Source organism: Triturus cristatus, chromosome 6, assembly GCF_964204655.1.
Source record: "Triturus cristatus chromosome 6, aTriCri1.1, whole genome shotgun sequence".
Taxonomy (NCBI): Eukaryota; Metazoa; Chordata; class Amphibia; order Caudata; family Salamandridae; genus Triturus; species Triturus cristatus.
This window is the reverse complement of record NC_140589.1, coordinates 1,166,687,162-1,166,705,630: the sequence shown is the minus strand read 5'-3', so window position 1 is coordinate 1,166,705,630 and position 18,469 is coordinate 1,166,687,162. Positions and strand designations below refer to the sequence as shown.

The window sequence follows — 18,469 nt, the reverse complement described above, 5'->3', positions numbered from 1 at the left end:
CTGATTTAACGGGTTCAAAGGACACTCGCGTTTCCAGTGTCCGATCTGGTGACAAAGATGACACGCAGTGGTCTTTTTCAATGTCACCACATTCATTCCTGTCTTAGGATCAATTGACTTCCCTGACCCTGGGCATTCTGGTTTCCTCCTTGATTATTTCCCTGTTTTCTTCCTACGGTCCCTCCATTAGGCTGTCCCTGAGCTGTTTGCATCTGAACAAGCATCAATTTGTCTTTCAACTTCCTGTGCTTTGATTCTATCTCATCACTACAGTACCTAGCATACCATAAAATCTCATCCACTGGCTTCTTCTGCCAACAAATCAAATGCTTCTGTATCATGAGACTAACTTCTGGCCTCAATCCCAACACAAATTTCGAAACAAACTGTCCCATGTCCTTCGTGTCTAACACATCTAATCCACTGTACTGTTTAAACGCCTGCAAAAGCCTCTCATAAAACTCATGCACAGTCTCTTTTGGCTCTTGCACTGTCCGATCTATCTTCACCCAATCAATGTCCTGAGGTGAGATTTTTGACTTCAACCATGTGATCACCTGCTCGAACTTTTTCATTACAATGGGCGACGGACCATTCGAAATTGGGTCCCTGTCAGGCTCTGCAGTTGGCCACTCATCAGCAATTTTACATGCTGACCATAAACCACGATGTCAAATAATGTGTTCAAATCAACCCACAACACCTTCGAAATTTTGACAAACCGATCAACTTGCTTGTACCACTCCACGGGCTTTTCCCTCAACCTGGGAAAATCATTTGTAAATGCAGCCAAATCACCCCTACTCCACGGTACATGCATTCTGTACCTCTTGTAACGGGAAATTCCCTACCTCTGTCATCCCTCCACCTGCGGGTGGCGTCTCTCCTATCGTTCTTGTTGAACTTTTCTTCTTGGACCTTCTTTCATCCCACTTATCAAGCGTGATCCATGCACCCATTGCTATGATCATATCCTTGATATGGGTTCTCAAACCCATGATTCTCTTTTCTTCCAATTCCTGATCACTATACTGCAATCTATGACTTCCTTGCAATGATTTTGTTTTGGACAAGTCCACATCATACATTTTGGCCAATTCTGACAACTTCTCATGTGCAGTTCGTGCCTTGCGAGTCACATCCTTCGCTACAAAGAGTAACTCATCTTGTTCGTACAAGCATGTTCTCATAAGAGGTAAGTTCCCACTTATGATATCGTCTACCTCTGCCTTTAGCCTCACAACATCTACCATTTTCCCCTTCGGGGCTCCCTTCAGTACTTCCCTACAAGGTGCACCATCCCTTTCATCATAATCACCCTTCCGTTCCTAAGATCTACTCTCTTCTGACATACTCATAGGAACCGAACGATTCACTATTGTGCCTCGTTCACTTTCTGCTGTTCTCACACTTTGATTCTGATTCCTCACTGGTCTTGCCCACATCCGCAAATCTTATCTTGACTCAGCCAAAGACCTCGGCCTCACTGGTCTCACATCTGTCTGTCCCCTAGAGGAGTCTGCTGTAGCTGGCAATGGTGTACTCCATTCTATAGGCTTTGGAGTTTGCTCCATTCCGCTCACTGATCCATTTCCTTCAATCACACTCCTCGTTCCTACAACTGACTGCACTGAGCTTCCAACTTTCTCTTGATCTGGGTCGTAAACAGAAACAATGGGTCCAATGGTGACCGGTACCTTTAGAGCATCCGGTAACCGCGCACCTCTCCCAACCTCTTTGCTGGCTCTAGGCTGATTTCTAGTACTCTCAGCTCCTGTCGAGATCTTCTCTTCTATTCTCACTTCCGACTGAGTCGGTACTCCACTATTCTCTTCTGACTGAGCCGATTTTCCCTCGCAAGGATCGGGATTGTATGGAGGTGGTCTCTCGGACAACAACCTCTCTAGCAGGCTATCATCTGTGTCACTGTCATCATCATCCTCTATTCTCTTTATCCTTGAGCCATCAGTTTTTACCAGTAAGGGATACAACCTGTCTCCTTCTATCTCTATCATGTCCTTGGTGAAAACAAAGCAGTACATCTAAACATTGCGTGCATGGAGGAAGGGCAGGAGGAGTGAAGAAGAAATTAATCCACGCGCAGATGTATGAATTTCCCCCTGGCACTGGAGTTGCTCCTTCGTCTTTTAGAAACAAGCTGCGCCGCTGCTAATGGTTAGGAGGCGAACAATACACAGAGCAAGACAATGCTGATATTTTGCTTAAAACAGGCATTGACTGGTGTTACATCCCCAGGACCGGAAACTATATAATAACAATATATAAAATGAGCAATAGAGAATTCACGTGTCCGCATGGACTTTTTATCGCAGGCCATGTCTCTCATATATCAAAGCTTTTCCCCACAGACTCAGAATGACTTAAGCCCTTTGATACGTGAGTTTGCATGCCTTTTTACACGGGTCTCTGTCCACCTCGCATTGCTGAATTAAATGAAGAGGCCGCTATGCGGCACACCTTGTTGAGGCTGCAGATAAAAACAACAGCCAGAGCTGGCTAGAGTGAAGAAGGCAGCAAGGCCCCCAGGCGTTCCATACAAGCAAGATTTACTGTGGGGTGATACCAAGAGGAATATTCAATGGGCAGGGCCGTCTTAACAGCATTATAGACCCCGGGCAAAGTAGTGCACGGGCCCTGACTAAACATCCACTCACAAGAATAAAAATGTTTCATGGAAAATTAGTGTTCAATTCTGGTCTGCACGGGGCCTCCATGCTCGCGGGGCCCACGGGCTATTGCCCAGCGTGCCCTGGGCCGGACTGGCCGGAGCGGGCACTGGGCAATCCCCCGGTGCGCCGTACGGGTGGGTGCCGGTTTTGGGCCCCCGGGGGCCGTTTTTGTTACAGGGCCGTTTTCGCTGCAAAAGCGCCCCTGTAACAAAATCGTCCGAAAACCAACCCTGGCAAAGAGCTCGCCCCACCCCCCCATCAAGGCTGAAGAAAGATATCCACCGGCTGCATTAAAGTGAAAATAGAAAAAAGGTCTGGCTTAGCAACAAAAGTGACTCTCCAGTCACTAATGAGTTTAGGGTCTTGATATGTCAACTTACATGTACTCTCTCACTCATCCTTGCAGTCATTCAGCCATTCATCCACCCGCTGACTCACTCTTGTGTTTACCCAATTACCCATCCACAATTAAACAGACAAACTCAAGCGGTGTATGGAACATAAATTAAAAGAATAAAATAAAGAAAATTAAATGTGTGTGTTCCCCAATGAGCTTATACGATGCTTCTAAATATGATGGATATCTTGGAACAGTTAAGCAATGTACTTTATGGACAATACCATTAAAAGATGGCGCCCAGTTTAGAAGTATAGAGTGCACATGATGTAGCACAATGCAGATGAAATGAGAGGTAAGCAAGCAACCCAGTAGGACTCTCTGGGTAGATGCAGGCTTCTCAAAAAGAAATAGGAGAAAGAGGAAATAATTTAAAAGAGACTTATAAAAGGTAAAAAGTAAAGCTAAAGGACTGGCCACCAGCCCAGAAACTGAACCACACTCATTTTCAGGCGGATGTGCTCATGTGACCATGCAAAATGCTGTTACTCATTGGGCAATAAATCCAATGGGAAAATGTGTAAAACCATTTAACTATGCAGAATGCTGTCATGTGGAGATGCAGAATGTAAATGATACTTGAACAGAAGATGGCTGCCCTAAGAAATCTCTATGCATGTGTATTCATTTTTAATACAAGGACCAGGTAGACAACTATCCTTGTCAGGCTCTCCTAAGACGATCTAACACGGAGTATCACGGTTCAAGTCTTCTACCTCCATGGATTGCCAAAGACATAAACAACACCAAAACCTTTGCCTACTGTGAAATCTTTAGGATTCTCTGTAGCACAAAACCTACCAACAAGTGTAGGCTCTGGACACGGGTGAAATTTAAATTACGCCTTTGTAATTTACGTAATTTTTGTAATTCTGAAATATGCTCATTTCCCAAATTACCAAAATTGCTCCATTACAGCACTTTGCTTAATTTTGCGCCATTTGCTGTAAAACTGTACAGCAAAATATGCTGTGGTAAACATTTTCAGGAAATGCACCAGAACAGCAGAATGTGAGTCGCTGTTGTTGCAGTGCTGTTGTTTAAATGCACCCGTAAGACAAAAATGTATACAAGGACATATTTCTGACAACAATATTGTTTAAAATAAGGCATTTATTTTTAATGTAATTACGTGAAATTTCACATAATTTTGCCAAAATTTCATGTACTTTATGCAAAAGCAAATTACACACACTTTACACTCCCCATGTAATGACAATCCACCCTTAATGGCCTATTGGCTTTGCTATTGTGCTTTTTGTAAAATGTAAAAACATTTCACAATAAATGTATTAGGCCACAGCTTTGATCAATGGCTTGTTGCCATAACCAACTCAGTATTGCTTTATTGAGCATAATTTTTCATACAAAGGTGGAAAGAGCAATACAAGCCCACTTTTTCAGTGGTCACAAACAACTTCTACCCAATCAGCATGTGGGTGAAGCCAAACTTCTTGTTCCATTAGTCATAAAATGACAACTAAGTACAAAATTCTAGTTAGCAAAACAGTATAAAAATCCTTCCTAAAACCACATAACCAGGATTCTCAAAATACGAATCTTCTACCCCAAACATTTGTCACAGGGGGAAAGCAACACCAAAATCTTTGCCTTCTATGATAATGGATGAGTTTCTCTGTAACAACATAATTGTCTACAAGCGTTAACACTGTGCAGTGACAATCCACCCTGAAAGGTTGTTAGCTTTAATGTATGATTTTCATGAACCAAGATGGCCAACAGCATGGCTTGAGCTGGAGTTCTGGTACCCCCTGTGGACTTCTTGGGGTACTGCTGGCACTCCACCCAACAGCAGATGGCTATGACCAGATGATTCTGGGCTTTAATACGGGGACTGATTTGCTGAGTATAGAGGAGGGAGGTATGTTAGACCTGGCACCTTGGCGTGGGTCTCCCTTCCATTTTTTGCTGTTGCCTCATGTGTTTTTGCTGGTGTTAGATGCTTTGGGCACTGTGCCACTGCTATTCAGTGCCACAGTGCAAGTGCTCCCTATGGTAAATTGATGTATGGATTAGTGATTCCATGATTGGCTGGTTTGGTTTACTTGTCAGACTCTAGTACAGTGCACCAGGGGTGCCCAGGGCTGGTAATCCAAATGCTGCTGGTGGGCTTGCAGCACTGGTTGTGCCACCCACAGAAGCAGCCTGTAAAAGTGTGTCTAAGGCTTGCCCTTGCACAGCCTGTGTGCAGTCTGGTACTGCCATGCTGACTGGGCAAGTGCACCCACTTGCCAGTCCCTAAACCTTCCCTTTTCTTCATATCAGACACCCCTATGGTAGGCCCAAGGGCAGGGTGCATTGTAAGTATAAGGTAGGACATGCCCTGGTGTGTGTGGCATGTCCTAATAGTGAATTACAGCCATTTTCGTTTTTCACTATTGCAAGGCTACCTGTTCCCCATAGGCCAGAATGGGCAGTTTGATTATTACATCTTATAATCCTAACTGACTCAGGGAACTAGGTAGAAATTTGAGTTTAGTATGCCTGAACTCAGAATGACAAAATACATCTTTTAGTGAAGTTGGTTTTATCATTCTGTGTTTGAAAATACCACTTTTAGAAGGTAGGTATTTTCTTGTCTAACCATCCAAGCCTGCCTCTGCTGAGTTGTGTATTCCTTGTCTGGAGTTTGAGTGACAGGGGCTGGGGGATTCGAGGAGACAGGGTGAGTCAGCACAGGGCTGAATAGAAAGCTCTGCATGCAGATGGGTGGGAGGAGTTGCACCTGGGACCTGAATAGGGCTGTGCCTTTCCTCCACAATGCTGGCTCCACCTCCTGTGGTGCGTCTGATGTCTCTGCCCTGCACTGTGAAAGGAAAGAAGGAGTCTTGTAAACAGAGTGCTCCAGGACTGACCAGAACAGGTTTGGACTAGGCAAAGGCCTCTCTGCCTTCAGACAACAAGGAGAAACTGAGTATAAATATTGGGACCCAAACCCAAGAACTTAATATCACTTTGGGAAACAAGAAGAAACCTTTGGTGAGGAGAGGAACCAGAGAGACTGAGGAGTGACTATCCCTAAGCTGAAGTGCTGCTTGGGGGATTGGCCTGCAGAGGTTGCCTAAACTGCCAAAGAAAGGAGAGAGGAACTTTGTGTGTACTTTCATCAACTTGTAAAGGATCTCCAAGGGCTTGAGAGAGAGCTTGCCTCCTGCTGAAGTCTCAGGGACAACAGACTTCACTCACCAGCTCCCCAAGAGTTCTTCTGGAAGTGCCTGCTGCTGTGCGAGACTTTCTGAAGGACCGCGTGTCGCAAGGAGCTGGAAGCGTGTCTCACGAAGAAGTGTGTCGCCACCGCAGCCGCTGTTGTCACATCGCTGAATAAGAGGATCAACATCGCATCAGACGGTGTCACATCAACAGAGAAGCGTGTCGCCACCACTGCAGGTGTCTCATCGTTGCTGAAGCGCCTCGCATTGCCGGAGAAGAGGATCGACGTTGCATGAGATACCGCCACATCACCGAGAAGCGTGTTGCAGGGCCTGTCACAGTTCAGAAGAATCGTTGAGTTGCCGCACGTCCGTCGCATCGTTGCCGAAGTGCCTCCCATCACAGAAGAAGCAGATGCCGCCACATCACCGGGAAGCATGTCGCAGGGCCTGTCGCGGCTCAGAAGAATCGTTGAGTCGCCGCACGGTCGTCGGGCATGCACGCATCATGTCGGATCAAGAAGAAGATGCCATCTCTGTCGCAGTTTACCGGATCTTCATCGCATCACAGCATTGAGTGCCACAACACCACGGAAGCGCAGTAAGAAACCGACGCATCACCTCCCCTCGCAGAGAAGAACCAACGCATCCCCTACGCATCAGTAGGGACCCGACGTATCACCGGAAGACGTAGCTGAGGGGCTGTGGCCAAGAGCTTGATGCTTGGCATATAGATGTCCGGCATGATACTGCAGAGGAGCCTGGAGGGAGATGGAAACGTTGGAGCAGGTGGGAGCAGGCCCTGGAGTTCGAGGGGCCCCCCACCCAAGTCTCTACAGTGCCTGACTGGCTGGACTTAGGAGGACTCACCACTGATGGCCGGGGCAGAGGAAAATGCAGATAGCCCTTTGAGAGCCTGAGAGTATGACAGTCTGCTCAAGAACGTAGGCATATTGCAATGGACAGATGTGCTGGAGACATAGCAGAGTTAGGCAGTGCAAAACTCACTGGAGAGATAGTAGTGATTTGAGGGAGCATATTATCCTGGAAGATTGGGTTCCATGGCCTGATTAATTGACTGTAGCAAGGACTGTAGATGACCCTCCCAGGTGGGAGATGACCTGGCTGTAGTTAGGCCAGAGAGCAACAACTAAGGAAAGCCCGCGGGATGCAGCGGAGTGCCTGAATGGAAATAATCTCACACCTGCCAGGGAAGCTGGGAGAAGGGTGACCATGGAGATTGACCAATGGCAGAGAAATGTGTGCAGGTGCAGCAAATAGAGAACTGAAGCAGAGTGCCAGTCCTACGTGGGTAATAAATAGCCCAGTCAGAGACCTAGGAGATACTGGGATAGAGATAAACAAAGATATCCCAACAGGACTTCGAGAACATCCCAAATGATAAAAATTGACTAATATACAGACGGAGCAGGGGGAACAAGTGGTAGATGAGTGCAGATATGGAAGGATCTTTACCTATCACATTGTTGCCCTCATAAGCACGTATCCTGGAGGCAATTCAGCAATCCAAGCAGACACAGGAGCAAAAAATGAACTTGATATCTATAAAGGTCAGTTTGCTGCAAGTGGACTCGCACAAGGTCAGTGAATGCTCTGTGATGATTGAAAGGGATGTTGCTGCTTTCACGAAGGAAGGAGAGGAACTTCAGTTAATGATCCACACTGTCACTGACAGAACAACATATATGGAGGAAAAAGTAGAGTTCGCCGAAGGCAGTGCCGCAGATGTAATTTTTTAATTTGTGGGATTTCCAGTGGGGGCAGAAGGAAACTCTAGTGCTCTCCATGCCACTGGAGTAAAGGTATCCTGGCTGATTAGGGCTGAAAGCCCGAAATCGGTCCTAGGATGCTTGTTTCCAGTCCAGGGAGAACCTGGCCTAGCAGTTCGGGCTGGACTGTTCCCATTGGGTGCAGGGTCAAGACTGATTTGCATATGGCTGGGTCCAAACTGGAATGACATGGTGAGCAAAAAAACCAAGGATTTAGGCCCAGATCTCTTTACTGGGGTGAATGTATGACATTGTTCTGCATTCTGTCCATCAATTTTTCTTTTGGCAGAAGGAAACTCTCCTGAGCTCTTCTTGGAGGAACTGCCTAGACACACTGTGGAGCCAGGCACACTGTCAGACATGTTTGTCATTGAAAGGGCCCACAGGGTGTTGGTCCTGCACCCACCACAGGAGTCACCCCAGAGAGCAATGATGGTGTGTTTCTTCAATATCGGGATGGAGATGGCATCCTGAAGTGGTCCAGGAACAAAGGGCATCCTCAGTTTTTGGCCTTCACGATAAGGATTTTCCCAGACTACTCAAGAAAGGTACAGTCCAAACTGTAGTCCTTTTTGGCAATCAAATAACGTCTACATCATCTAGGATTTAAATGCATGCTGGTGCACCCCGCAAAATTTAACATGATGCACAAGGGATGCAGGCATTCTCTCTTCAGCTGGAGGAAGTGTGGAACTAGTCAGATGGCAGAGAGCGCAGGTGTACTTCTGGAAACCCCAGTACTGGGATTCACAAAAGCTGCATTAGACCGAGTGGCGCAGAGCAGGTGGGCTATGATGAGTGACAGGTTGAGTCTTAGATCAAAGTACAGCAATATGGCACTCTGGAGATGGTGGACGAGTTGGGGGTAGGGGCTTTGGGGACTCTGGTGGAGAGATAGATGATGGGATGACCGGTAACAACTATGTCCACCAGACAATGAGTGGGACAGCTGACAGATTGAACTAGACAGGTACATGGCTGTAGATGGGGGCAGAATGTAAAGAAGTTGGGCGATGCACTCAGCAAAGCAATGGGTGTTGAGAAAGATGGTGTTTTTTCAGATGGGATGGGGTCCCTGCGGAGAGGGGCACATATCAGAACCTCCTGCTTCGTAGCTGGGAGCCACATGTAAGTGCGGACATATCATCACCCCAACAAATCTACACATTTTCAGATAGTTTAATTAGGGAATCCAGGGATACCTGCTGTCCTCTGCATGGGACAAGACTGTCCATCTGGGTGGAGAGTATTCAGGTTCTCTCCTGGTTATTGTAAGAGTTTTAGATAACTGTAAGTAGTACTACAGTTTCCACATAGGTGGTAAATGACAAATGCCGTTTAGCTTATGCAGCAGGAAGATGCCAACTGGCAAAGTGAACATGGGGAAACATCTTTGGGTTGTTGAGTACACTTGCCTGAGGGACGTGGGAGGAGTTGGCAGTTAGACTGGGAGTGATACACTGTTGTATGTTTGCTGGAGAAGTTATGCATAGAGATGAGGGGTTACACAAGGAGTTGAAGATTCTGAGGACTCAGAGGAGGTCACTGCACATGCGTTTACACCTACAAAAGCATGGGGACTCCCGGTCACTGCTGGCATGGGGTCGGACCAAATGCATGGGAGTAAAAATTATGATGGGGTAGCAGAAATATTAGCTCCTGTGCTGTCTGCTGACTCCAAAACTATACAAAGCAAAATAGGGTGCATTTGTACCTTAGGAGGTACAGGGTCGGGTTGGCATTCCTGCAAGAGACACATTTAAGCAATGCAGAAAGGGAGAAATTGAGAAAGAAATGGAGGGGACAGTGTTACTTCACCATGTACTCGGTGAATGGTTGGGTGGTGTATTTTGGGATAGCTCCTATCAATTTTATCAATGTGCCTCCTCCTAATCTAGACGGTAGATACATTCTCATCTATGGGCTTGTGGATGGCACTGAAATCTGTTTAGTGAATGTATTTGGCCCCAGCACAGATTACACAACGCTCTTCAGAAAAATTCAGGAGTCAAATAGGGACCAGTTGCCTTCCGTCTGGCCAGAGAATAAATGGCGTCATTGACCTTCCCAAGCATAATGGGGAGCTCCAATTTAGATTGCTCAAGATGCAGCAGATTAAATTGAGATATATCCACAAGGGTGAAAAAGCAGTTCTAATTATACAAATCCTGACAAAAATCTAAGAAAAGGCATCACAAATAGCTGCAGAATAAGTGACTAGGGACCCATTCTCGTCCCTGATCTGCCGAATGCTATTTAAGCTAGATCCATCTCTTACCTTAAATGATAGGATTCACCCAATTTCCTTGCTATTTTCAAAATAGGTAAACTGCTGAGACCTTCCACTTTTGACTGCTCAATCCCAAATTTCCTGAGGAAGGCTCTAAGAATCGTAAGTTGCTCCCAGAGCCGGTCAGTCCATGGCCCATCATTTACCATAAGGCAATGGCCCACATCATTTTCTGAGGCACTGAGAGCCTGTCAGACCACCATTTCTTTTGTCATTTCCACCTTCCATTGACGGGAGGCAGATTGGAGAGTCTGTCCTCGACATGAGGCCTTAAGAGCATCCCAAACTACCAGAAGTGAAACTGACCCAATATTAATTTCAATACATTTGCTTAAATGTGCATTCATAACACTAACATAAACCTCTTCCAGCAGAAGCCTGCATTCAAATCTCCACCTACATGAGCCTAATGCCAACTTAACCCCACTCTAATGAAATGGGAAATGACAGAACGTCATAGTACGAAGGAACCGGCTCATTACATATAATATTTGAAGAAGAACCCAAAGTATTGGTCACCAAAAACATATCCAGCCGAGAAGAAGCTTTATGGGGCACAAAATAAAAGGTGAACCCAGGATCCAGAAAATAATTAAACTGCCAGAGGTCAACCAGAGCATATAAGGATAGCTGATGAAGTAACCCCCAGAGCTGATACTTTCCCTGTTGAGCAGGATCACCAGCAAGTGAGTCAGGGGATACATGCTGGAATACCTTGTCTTTTCTAGGACACAGCGTCACATTAAAATCACCACAAATTATATAAGGCCGGGCTCAAAGATGAAAGTTAGATAGAAGGAAGTCATATACCTTTGGATTATCCGTATTTTGGCCATATAGCACACAAATAGTAAACTGATGGCTACCCTTCTGAATTGTATCTATCAACCAGCCCCTCCCCAAATCCATTTTTTGCTGCAGAATCCCCCACTTGCTGTCCTGAGCTAAATGTGCGACCCCCCTCTGGAGAGTAACAGGAAAGGGACAGCCTCTGATAGCCAAGTTATTTTAAAAATAAATCTTCTGTCTGAGACAGACAGGTCTCCTGTAGACAAAGAATTTGAGGCAGGAACAAATGAAGTTTCGATTTCTGTAGTGATTTAGCCCCATTGATATTCCATGAAAGAATATGCAGCTGCTGAACTGGACTGCCACTATTACTATACTGTATTACAACTGTGAACCACTTCACTCTAAATCAACTTGCCTAAAATGCTGCCCCAGATGCTCAAAAAGACAAAGTGGGTTTATGAACTACAGGCTAGACCTCTCCCTTAGAAATTTTGGGGTGAGAAAACCCTTGATCCTACCCAACTTTTTGATAAAATATTCGGGAAAAGATGCCTTGCAACTTGGTACCTCTACTACCCATACTGATTTGCACTCATCCTTAAGTAACTCTTGCTCTAAACTGTTTGGGTCCAGAATGATGCCTAAATTCCTCTGCTCCAAACACCCTCATAAACAAGCTCCATCCTTTGCTACATAAACCATGGCAGGAGTACTATGACTCTTAAAGCTCAAAACACTGTTAAATTCTCCCAACACCTCCACTGCCTTACGCAATGGGTTTAACTTGTGACTTCTTCAAAATAATATTGTAAAATTTGAGCCATTCTTCAGGACCAATGAATGTGAAGAATGTCCCTGAATCTGCCATCATGGAAGAGGAAATGCCAGACACACCAATCTGACAGACTGGTCTTTTGACACTTATGGTATCTAAATTATGTACCTCGCTTTGCTCAAATCCATCTACTACAGTAGAATTGGAGATCATAATTACAACATTTACCTCCTCAATATCATACTCAGAACAGCTTTCTGATGTACACTCAACAGAAAGGATACGTTTGGTATTTGTCGCCTTGGAATTGCATACCCACGCAAAGTGTCTCTTCTTCTTACATTTTGAGCATGTCTCGTCCATAGCTGGGGACTAAGAAGTATTGCCTAAATTATTTTTGCTGCCACACCTATAACACTCAAAAGAGGTATTTTGTTTAGAGTCCATTTTCTTCTCCCCTTTCTTCACTGCGTTGTCCAAACCAATAGCTTAGTTACATCTCTCCAATGCCATCTGATCCATGTACCTTGCAGTCGACTCTGCACCTTTAGCTGTATCCAACACTGTATCCAAGCTTAGTCTCTCTGTTGTCAAAAGTTTTTCTGAATTTTCTTGTGGTTGGTGGTTTCCACTAACTGATCTTTTAGCATTTCGTCCTCAAATGTCTTGTAATAACACGTTGCAGCCCAAACTCTGAGGTCAATTATGACATTCTCCACTGTTTTCCCCCTAAATTTGCTTCCTGTTCTAAAACTTATGACTTTCCATAATTATGTTGTGCTTCTTTTTATATTACTAATCCCACATTTTGATAGCTGAGTTATAATCATCAAAAACATTCCCCTGCCCCATCACTACAGCTAGAGGTAAATGCGTTAGAACTTCCTTGCCTTCTGTACCCAAAGAATGGCAAAAACAGAGCCAACTTTTTCTTTTAGGTAAACAGGTCCACTTCTATGGCTTCCAATAAAGCTTCCAATCCTTCCAACCAAGCTTCCCATTCAACTGGAGGGTTGCCCAGAGTGGACAAAAAAGGAGAAGGTGGTAGCACTGACTGCTGCATTTCTAAATGCTTTTCCTATAATGGCAGTAAACTGTGTTGATATTAAATGCCCACAAAAATGTGCACCTTAAGCTAAGCATTCACCAGTGTACATTACATAACAACGTTGCATGCAACAGGACAAAATGAACAATGGAAAATAACTTCCTTGACACTGTACAAGACAACTAAAGCCCACTCTGCATTTCTGCATATGAACTAAAAATAGTGAATGTTACAACCAGTCATATATGGTGTGTGCGTTACGCAAAAATGCATGCACCATGCAACACAGGGGAATATTCTCATGGAGTTATCGTCGAGTTATCAGCACTTTATCTCAGCAAAATTCACAATAAATGTACCGCACCATTAACAAGCTGGTGCTAACAGCCCATATCACCAGTTTTCCCGTGAAAGCAGCCGCAAAAAACATCACCATAGATGACCCCGGCAACTATCGCTAATGAGATGCAGAGTAGGAGTTCCCGTGCAAAAAGCAACACCACTCCGCAACATTCTCAACGACCAGCCAGATCGGTGATAAGAGCACAAAACATGCGATAAGGTGCATTAGCTGCAGGAAATTAACACCTGCTCTGACCTGGTGTAAAGTCGGACGTCAACAGGCACCAGACAAGGGAGCACATCCCAGAGCCACACATGAAGAACAACAGATGCCATCGAGCCACTCATCATGCAGCCCAGAGCCCCAATAGGGCAACAATACCCACCACCACCCCCAGGACCCCCCTCACCCCCTGGGGCCCTACCCCTGCCCCCCCTGGACAAAGATATTGCACATCAACCCCACAAATTCATGAACCACACAATTCTCCAGTAGTCGCACAATCACAACACCTAACATACATGTGTGGTCATAAAAAGGAGAATCGTACATTCATCTCAGAATATCCAAATAATCAGTTTATTACAGAATAAACCCAAAACAACAATTTGGAAGAGTCATGCCGGGTCTTCTCAGGACAGCCTGCAAGACAAAAACCTAGATAAGAAGGTGTGTCATGCGCTCATCAAAGTACAGAGAGAGAGAGTGAAAGAGAGAGAGAGATAAAGAGAGGGAAAGAGAGAGAGAGGGAGAGAGAAAGAGAGGGGGAGAGAGGGGGAGAGAGGGAGAGAGAGGCAAAGAGGGAAAGAGAAAGAGGGAGAGAGAAAGAGGCAGAGAGAGGGAGAAAGAAAGGGAGGGAGGGAGGGAGGGAGAGTGAAAGAGGGAGAGGGAGGGAGGGAGAGAAATAGAGAAAGAGGGAGAGGGAGAAAGGGAGAGAGAAAGAGCGAGAGAGATGAAGAGAGAGAGAGAGAGTGCCGACACTGCGGACCCAGGCCTTACTGCTCACCTGCTCCCACAGGTTTGTCTCCAACCATGTGCCGGTACACACTGAAATCCCCCAGATCCCTCATCTGAAACAGTTGCCAGAGACATGAATGGCAGAGGTCATACAGTAGCACACGCCATCATCGCTTGCCTGTCCATGCTCACACAGGCTTCTACACCCCAGCCCCTCCCGCCGCCCAGAGGAGCTTGTCCGCCCCTGCGCAACCAGGCCGCACTGCTCACCTTCCGCCAACGGCGTGTCTCCAAGAGGGCCCACCACGTGCCGTGGGAGCTCCAAGTTCGGGGCCCGTAACCATGGCACCCTCCACATAATGCAGTCCCGCACCGTGGGCCGCCAGGTCACACACTTGATTCTGGGTCTTGATTTCGCTATGGCAGAGAACATATCAGTGCACACGGCCTCATCGCAGGCTGAACACCAGCTCAGCCCTAGAGGTGCCACTAACTCTGTGAACCACGAGGCGATGCCACGTGGCGGTAGGCCCGCACTGCCTACTGGCTCAGGCCTACACTGCGGTCCAGCGGGGCTCACACTAATGCCACCATTCCGGACTGCCTGGATGGTGCATCACCCGCTCAGCACTTAAGGTGCCCCTACCTCAGTGCACCAAAAGACACCGTCTCGTGGCGGTGTGCCTGTGCCTGCCGCAGTGTATCCGGTGCCACCAAGTCTGTGCGCCGCAAGCCATGGACCCTTTATGATTGAGTCCCGTGGTGCGGATGCCATCATGTCACCCCCGGCACTGGGCCATGTGAGGTGGCAGGGCCCTAGGACCTCAGGCAGAAATTATAACCACACGGAGATACCCAGGTACAGAGTGGAAATGGCATCCAGCACGTGCGCCAGGCCCATTTTATTTGCAGGGTTACATGTCCTGTGACGGCTGTGCTGGATGGGTGTGGTGTGGTGTGGGTGTAAACCAGCCATGAGGGACTGGCCGTGGCATGCTGACAACTAGACCTGTGAGCAGCAGATCCCCACAGGGAAGACTTGGGACATGTAGCGTTGTCATACCCCCCTGTGAGCGGAAGCAGAGTGGGCTGGCCTGGCATATTGCCAGACCAGCGTAAGGGTGTGAACAATGACCCCGGGGCTCTGGGCATGCTTCCGTTCTGTGCTGGACAAGGAAGTAACCAATGCATGTGTCTCCGTTCTAGAGTCGGCGCAATCGGCAATGTGCCACCCTGTGACCAAAGTCCCACAACATGAGCAACATGGACGTAAGGGGGAATCATTGAACCTACATTCATCCATTTCCTCCACACTTGGAAGATCATAGACACGACACAACAGTGTGACAATGAATGTTTAATGCACATTCAATGGAGTTTTGTAGCTGGAGCAGTACAGGGCCAGGCAAACCCCACCTTTCAGCGTTGACCCATGAAGGGCCAGCCAGAGTCCTTCAGGGAATGACAAGTACATCAGAAGAGGAGGAGTTCAGTCCGCAGTCCGATAGCTGTGTCATTGGTGACCAAACAGAATATGGCAGTCCATGTCGAGGTCCGAGGTGAGTGTCGCAGAGTGCATTGGGGGACAATGGAAGGCAATGATGCAGAGGGCAGAACCAAGCGGAAACAGGCCACAAGGCGGATATGCATGCTACTGCGTCCTTCTAACCACGGAGGCAGATTCATCCGCATCTTCATCCTCTGCTGTTGCATGTGCCTCACATGTGGGTGGTGGTGTTCTGACTCCAGCACTGTGTGACAGTGACACCTCAGAGGCCGGAGGTGAAATGTCTGCCGCACTGTGTGGCACTGACACATCAGGGGCCGGAGATGTGGATGAAGTGGTAGCAGCAGCATGCATCAGCACCAGGCCTTGTGGCAGCAATACCATGAGGAGGGTCTTTATGGCATTGAGGGACCCAGCTACCTCTCGCTGGCGTGCAGCTGTGGCAGCCGCTCTTTCCACCCACGTCCGCTCCCTGTCCTCCATGAGCCTCCGCATGAGTCCCAACTACTGGGCGAGCTCGCTGGAGCCATTCTGACTGGACAGTCATTCATGTCTCAGAGTCAGGACTCTGGCGATGTCAGCCATGATTGTTGGAGGGCATAGAGCAGACTGTGGGTGTCCGTCAGGGACTGTGTGTGGTCCCTGATGGGACTCAGACACCCACGTATGCCGTCTAGTTTGTCTGCCATGCGGTCGAACCCCACCTGCACCTGTTCAGCCAGCTTCTCTTGGCACCCCAACACACAGAGTTGGAAGGCCATGTGTTTGTTGTGGGGGTCCTGGGAGGCAGCCATGGTGGTGGGTGCTGCCTGCGGTGTGTACTGTGCAGGGGATGGGTTCTCCTCATAGCAGCTGGGCTGCCCTGCTCCTGGAGGTGGGGTGCGGAGGCTCTCCACGAGCTGTAGGAAGGCGTCGGAGTCGAAGGTGTAGTGGTCCTCTTCGTCATCAGAGAAGAGAGGTTGAGACTGCTGTGTAGGAGGTGTTGAACTTCTCTCTGCAATGTGAAGGGGAAATGCAGTTTAACATTGTGTTCACATGTATGTTGACGCATTGTATATATTTACATGCAGACTGAATGACAGTGTACATTGTGACTGTTTGTGGAGAGCTGCCTATATGATGCGGGACAGTGGACATTTCAACAACATCACGGATGTGTGTTTGTACTTGTACATTGTTAACTCACATTTCCCTGCGATGCCATATGTGATTGGCCAGTTTCTGCACAAAAGCGGCACCAGTTGTATCCTCTGTTCTGTTGTGGACGTTATGCGGATTGTGCCACATCGTTGTCAATGTTGATGTGCTCTGCATGTGATGTGTGTGTGCCGCATTTTGGGGGCGTCACACCTGTGGCTATGATTTGGCTACCCTTATCCCTTACATGCAGTGTGCCTCTGACTTCTGTGCTTATACAGTGCTGGGATGTTGTATTCCTGGGTGCATTGGCATCTTGGTGGGAGTTGGGGTTCTGGGGCATGGTTTGTCTGCAGATGTGCTATGCTTACTTGTGCATTTGTGCCATTGTGGCCATCTCCCCCCGTACTCCCAGTCCCTGGTCGTTACTCACCCTGTTGCTTTTGTGTCCGGTCATGTTGAGCAGTGTCCGGGCCCCCAACTCCTGCCACCGTCTTCCCACTGATGACTGTGGACACCATTTCCTCCATCTCGTCCAGCTCCTCCTGTGGCGCCTGACTCCCACCTCCAGTCTGCATTGCTGCCTTCAGGTTGTTTGTGAGTTTCTGCTTGGTTTTGCGCTTCACATCATTCCAGCGCCTCTTGACCTCTTCCATTGTTATGTTATGTTATTTCCACTTGTAGAGCGCACTGTTACCCTGGGGTTTCCTGGTGCTAAGTACTGGTTACAGAGGAAAAATAGATTGAATGCTACTGAGAAAAGATCCATGTTTTCAAGCTCCTAAGAAAAGAGAGGCGACCCGGCACATTCCTGAGGTAAAAAGGGAGCTCCTTCCAAGCTCGGGATGCACAGAGAATGAAACTTCTAACTCCCCAATTGTTTTTTTTAAATGAGGTGACTTGCACTTGTTTGGCACCAGTAGACTGTAGCGTTCTGCCCGAAACATACCATTAGAATCTGTGCCTAAGGAACTCTGGACCTGTTCCATTGATGGCTTTAAAGACGGTGCATAATGCCTTAAAGCATGTTCTTAGCTTTACTGGAAGCCAGTGTAGTTTCTTAAGTTCTCCTTTCACAGAGATAAACTTCGGTGTTCCAGACAGCATCCTTGCCGCTGCGTTCTGGACTAATTAAAGCCTGTTCATATGTTGTTTTTGAACATTAAGATATAAGCTATTACAAAAGTCCAGACGTGACATTATGAGGGCCGTCACCACTGTCTTAAGGTTACTCTCTGTAAGGAAGATCAATTTTCCTTATTATTCTGAGAACCATAAAGCAGGTTGAAATCACCAAGCTTACTTGATCCCACATGGTGAGCTGGTTGTCCACCAATATTCCCAGATTTTTGGCTTTTCTTATGGGTACTGGACACTGACCAAGGTCCTCTGGCCACCACTCCGGTGTCCACACCCAAGGATTATTCCCAAATTTTATGAACTCGGTCTTGGTGGATTTGAGCTTTAAACAATTAGCGACATCCAGACTGAGATAGCACTCATACAGTCATGGAAGCGATCCCCCGTCTCCTTTTCAGCTCCCTCCGTCAGTGACCGCACAATTTGCGTGTCG

At 47.1% G+C, this 18,469-nt stretch overlaps 1 protein-coding gene across 1 annotated transcript in view; it reads left to right on the top strand.

The window, feature by feature from the left end:
• The window catches only part of OPRM1 (opioid receptor mu 1), a 338,091-nt gene that overhangs the window by 90,515 nt on the left and 229,107 nt on the right, over positions 1–18,469 (top strand). The window lies entirely within an intron of this gene.